Source organism: Atractosteus spatula, chromosome 3, assembly GCF_055471065.1.
Source record: "Atractosteus spatula isolate fAtrSpa1 chromosome 3, fAtrSpa1.hap1, whole genome shotgun sequence".
NCBI classification, from domain to species: domain Eukaryota; kingdom Metazoa; phylum Chordata; class Actinopteri; order Semionotiformes; family Lepisosteidae; genus Atractosteus; species Atractosteus spatula.
The window spans coordinates 56,329,993-56,336,082 of NC_142708.1; positions in this window are offsets into that span (position 1 = coordinate 56,329,993).

Below are 6,090 nucleotides of genomic sequence, written 5' to 3' on the forward strand. Positions count from 1 at the left end.
GAGTCTGTGCATGAGTATCTTAAGATGTTGTAATTACCTCTAAGGGGACACTGTATTTAAAGTTCTGCAGTTGATTTTTCCTTGTCTTATAATTAGAAACTCTTGTCTTTAATATGCACACAACGTGCCCACAGGTGTCCACTAAAGGTATAAGAAATGTGATATTTGAATGAACATTTTTTACAATAACTCCTTGGGCTATAAAGCTAGCAATTTTCTTACTGTATTAAAACAGAATTACAGCAGTTGTATATAAACCAGCTGGCAGAAGCAGCTCTTTTCTTATATAATAAATCATCTCTCACTGTTCTTTATTCTGATTTGTAATACAGTTTTTTTAATATGCACTTTGCTGTTTTATAACAAGAGCAAAGAGCAATATGTTAACCACAACTGGCTTTCTTTCCCTTTGTGTTCCAAAGTATTGTCAAATGCTAAATGAAATAATTGCCTTTTTTAACCACTAGCTATTACAGTAGTCAAAGTGCTGAGTGTGTGAAATAGGAAGGAATTTAAAAAGCTGCAAATGTTGAATAAAAATAAGAGCATGCCACAGTATTTCCAAAGTGAATCTGAAATCAGGAAAAAAATATAGCTATTTTTGAAAATATAGAGGAATATTCTTCCCTTTTAAAATTTATCAAGCCATACTAACCAACCACATTTTCTACTTTAAAATGCAGGGGGGTTGACAAACATGGAGTTTTTAGATGAGGATTGTATAATGGCTATGTACTTTACAGCTTCAGGGCTCATGACTTCAGTCTCAGCACCTACTTTTGTCTAGATCATGTTTGTGTAGATTCTGTCTGGATACTCCAGATTCCTTCAACCTATAAAAGACATGAAGGTTAGATTTGATTGACTGCCCAAAACTGTGTTTTTCTGGGTGGGGGTCTTAAAAATTTTATAGTGGTCAGGTTTGTTCTGAATACAACTGTTCTGTACTCTTAACAAATGAGCACAGTGGGTTGACTCTCACCGTGGCATTCCTGAGCAATATACTGTACAATACTGTATATCAGGCTTTACACAAATAGAATTAAATTATTTTTGGTCAATTCCAGTTTGTATTTAATGCCCTTGGCCTCCGACAGTACCCGTTCTGATTTGGGATCAGGGAGGATAACAAGAACTGAAACCAAATTAGCTTAGATTTGAGCTGTATGTGAAAATGGGGTATACAGGTTAGTAGCTGGCTGCCTGCTTTCCTGGCGACTTCCCCTGTCAGTGGAGTCTCAGAAGTGATTGATTGCAGTTTCCACTTTAACCAGAGATAACCATATTAAATGTCTGTAAGGCCCGAACTGCTACCTCACTGTCTGAAAGGAAGTTTGCATCCTTCAGGGACTAAACAGTAAAAGCTTCTATATATACTGTATTTGGTACGTTCTTGGTTGAAAAAAAACTTGATGCAGCACATGTGGAACATTTTCCTTGTATAAAAAGCATATTCAGTATATTACTTGATAACTGCATTAATAATACTGTATTAAAAAAAACAATATTGACAATAAAACAGAAAGTTTGGTAGAGCCAGAGCTTTGGAAATAACTTATCATAACTCTGAAAGATAAAAACCAAAATGCTATGACTTACCTTGAAATCTACATGTGGTAAAGATAGCATTGGTTTTGATAGGCTGGCTATTTTACCATGAACTACTAGAGAATTCTAATTGATTGCTGGGTGTTTATTTATTGTTGATACCATCTGTCTAAGTAGATCATTTTCCATTAAGCCAGTGATAGGCACACATGCACCATTCTGTTCTTACAGTTACAAGCACATACTATATACATGCATGTGTCTGTATTCATATAATTGGTTAATATCAAGTTCTGGGACTGTTAATGGGTGTGTTCTATTTTTAAGGTGGAGCACAACCTCCATTGACTTTGCTCGTGCACATTTACACACCAAGAACAGGAGGCACTTTTTTACACCATGTGCTGTGGGTAAATGGAGAAAGCTACCCAGCCAGTTGTTTAAACTGATACCTTTGTCTTTGTTCAAGAAACGGCTGAATAAGACCCTTTGATCAATTAGCTACTAGCAGCCAAACAAATTAAATGGACTAAATGACCTTCTCTCATTTGTAACCTATCTAATGTTCTATGTTTTGAGGAGAAAGCTGTCATTAAATTACTCACAAAGGAGTGCGAGGAGATTGTAAAATTTCACAAAGTAATGATGGATGACTTATAGTGCTTAGCCCACTCCAATGTGCAGAATTGTGTAAGGTTTAAAGAGAGACAAATGAGCCCTCATGCTCTGGGAATCCATGTATGACAGGGAATGCTGAAACCACTGAACATGTTTGACAGGATCATTCGAGCAAATGGGCCTCAAGTTGCAGGCTTTGCAAGTGACCTAGAAATTAGCCCATAACTATTTTAAAAATCACCCTTTTGATCACCCTGTATGCATAATATGAAACCCTCAGAGAGTTTGATATATTCATAACTTAGCATAGCAGGTACTGACAATTAAAATTGAAAATAACACTTTAATATTGGTTATGTGCCTTCATGTGTCACAAGTGCAGTTCATTCGCAGTGTGATTTAATCCATAATCTCTCTGCAAACCTCCACACAGGCAGGCATACACCAAGTGATCCAAAAGATGTAGCAAGTGAAAAACTGGGTTTGCTGTACCTCTGAAGTTCCAGAAGAATACGTTATTGTATCAGACTCATAATGAATGAGCCCTGCTACACATGGGCAGCATGACATGCCTTTATCTGATAACTTCTGGAATCAAACGGCTTTTGAAATAAACCGTTCTTGATTTTGCCACTAGGATGTTAGCTGTCTCTTCCACTGTCACATTCAATGACATATTAAATGTAAAAGTGAAAAGTATTACGAACAGGCAGAATGAACATTACAAAATGTAGAATGTGTATTTTATGTGTTTAGGTTGAATAATTATTTTCCTCAGTGTGAGAAAATAATAAACAGGTTAGAAAAATACTAGATATATGGGTAAATGTGTAGAATTTACACATTTAGCTATATGTCTTGGAGAGTAAAAAGCACTTCCACAAAGTGTTTGTTAGTGTTCTGTGGTTCGCATCTCGTTCTGTTGATTCCAAGGAAGTCCACACAGTTAGCTTTGCCAACATCTTTAAGGACTTTGAATATTTTGCTCAGGTCCTATCTTGTTTCTTCAAGACTAAGTTCTTTTAGGCTCTCAGTGTAGTACATTCATTTTTACAAGGCATTTTCCCATGAAACCTTATTCCAATAGTCCCACATTTCAACATGTTTAACATCTATCATTGAAATGAGTTTCTTGATTTTTTCTCATGTGCCTCTGTGTCTTATATTCATTTCAGTATTTGGATGGACAAAGCTAAACCTAATGTAAATTATATTAAAGATATGATAGTTTCTGTCAGTTTGTGAAAATGTTGTTGTGACCAACTAAGCAACCATCTTATTACAACCTGGTAAAGCTAAAGTTATTTCGCAATACTAAAAATGATTTATGTTTTTATAACCTGGGGAAATTAAGAAATAACTCTGTTAGAAAAATGCACATTATCTATAATGTGGGAGCTAAATTTATTTCAGAGCTAAGCTGGGGAACTACAGGGCTGGTCTTTTGTGTTACATGTAGAAATGAAGAGCCTGTCATTAAAATGGTAAGGTCAAGAGGGAACAGTAAACAGTAAACAGTGCAAACTGCAGCTGGATGGAGCTCATGTTCGGAACCACATTTTAGCCTGTGGTTAAAATACTTGTAGATTATTTACCTATTTGTATTACCTTGTATATTTATTATTTTTTTAATAAACAAATGCCTTATTTCCAAACTGGCTGTGGAAAAAATGGAAAATGAAAAATGAGCCTTGTAAGTGGCATCATTTCTTTTTGAGCTTTGGACTCGGATAAAGTAATTCTGCAGGATCATTCCAATACAACACTCCAATAAAATAATATTTTATGTGGACAAAATTCTTAAATATTATATTCCTTATTTTATTTTTCTCCAATAAATAATATTGTTTGTTTACGAAAACAAAACCTGGGACAATTGTGTTTTACAAAGGTTTTGGATTTTCTATTTTTTTGTGCTGTCCATTTTATAATTTATTAAGATTGGCCTGGTACTAACATGCATCACAGTTCTATTATATAAAGACTTTTTGCAATTATCACACATCCCTTACAGATAAAAGTATTTCCCTTTTAGTAATATACAGTATGCTAATAGTCAAGCAATCTTGCATGAAGAGTATAATTGTTTAAGAACAAGAGCAGCATGACACAAAATATCGCATCTGATAAGGCTACAAACTGTATAGTCTTTTTTAACAGAGAACGTAAGTATTATGTAGCAATATAAACCATATATAACTATATAGCCTGTTGGTGAAAATCGTTGTGTTTTTGCTTTAATTGCAAATGATATGTTTTGATCTTTATCATTTTTCTTATTCTGTTGAGGCCATTCACGGCGAATATATTTGTTTTAGGTTGCATGATGGAAAGATGCAGATTGCACAGTGTTTTTAAGAGAGCTGGTCGACTCGAACTTCACTTTATTGTGAAAATTGCTGCAAGGAGCAATTGCATTTTGTTACAATTAAAGTCAAACAAGACCAAGAAGACCTCGCACCCAGGACGAACAGCAGGCTGCCCTCGTACTGCCGCCCATGTAGTACAATGCACTCCCATTCATGCAAACCGTTCAGAACAGACGTGGGTCACACTGAACCGGGTAGCGCCCTCTGGTGTGCGATACGTGCCCTCCAATGTTCCCTTCTGTATGTGTGGGCTACCAAATTTCAGTACCCCATGGTACAATTTTCACGATAATTGCTGAATTATGTAATTTCACTTTATAACCACCCCCCACAATTAAATTTCAATTATGCCCTTATGCTACTGGTATATGTATCAGGACAATACAGTAATGTACGACTCGTGATACATTATCGTAGCGATACCTTAGGAATCCTGCGGTATTGCTCTGTTACAATAACTACATGCTATGCTGTATCGTGACGTCACAGCCCACTTCTGTGCGCTTCAGCATGATTACTTCCAGACTACCTTAAATGTTGAAGGTTGCTAGTTGAGCGCAGCTCTTGTGCGGCGCCAGTGGGGAATCTGCTAACAATGGGACTGAACCATTGACTGGCGGCGCCTCCCAAGCACACATCTCCCATCATCATTATCATCCATCCCTCTGCCCTGCAGCGACACTGACTGGCACCCATATTAACATACTGCACCTCCCCTACTGTCTAGGACACAATTACGTCGGCATTCTTAACTCACACAAGATCTCTGTCCACCCAGCCGCCGAGGCCGCTTAAAGGGCCAGTTTAATCATCCCGAATAAATACACTCTACACTTCGCACTCAGTTATGAAAAAACGTATACATACAATTTCGTTCCAGCCGTTATTATTTAGGGAAAAAACACATTAGAATTTCGGCTGTATCAGTTTCTTTATAAAACCCTGTAAAATGAGCCATTAAAATTGTGATCGCATATCTGTAAGCTAAATCGCTCGATTTGTTCGAAAATGTAAACCGGCCAGAAGTATCTTTTCAATATGCTTCTCTACTGTGCTACTTTGTTACTTTTTATCTGGGCGAGTTGCTGCATGGTGAAGGCTAGGTTACATATTATTATGAATCAGAATTATGTATTCCACCACTATGCGATTACTGGTATCTCGTTAAATTTCTGGTCTAGATATTATAGTTTCAAACGTGATAATTTCCAGAGGTCCAGAACACAGACGACTACTGTACAAAGAAGTAATCACGATTTTTGTCCAATTCAAACACATTTCAGTGCAGAAAATCTTCGCACCAGTTTCAGTGTTCTTACGCTTTATCATACAGCACCTATACAAGACATGAAGTGAAAATACGTGAAATGCGTGTTGTGATTATTAATGTGCGTCGGTAGAATTTCTAGATTTTTGACAATAGAAATATTGTCTCTATGCACACGAACGCAAAATACTCATTCGTGGAAATACTCGGTAAACTACCTCGCACCTTCACTATAGCCCAATCCAGCTAGACATTACTAAGACGCAGAAAAAGAAGTACATGTGTAAA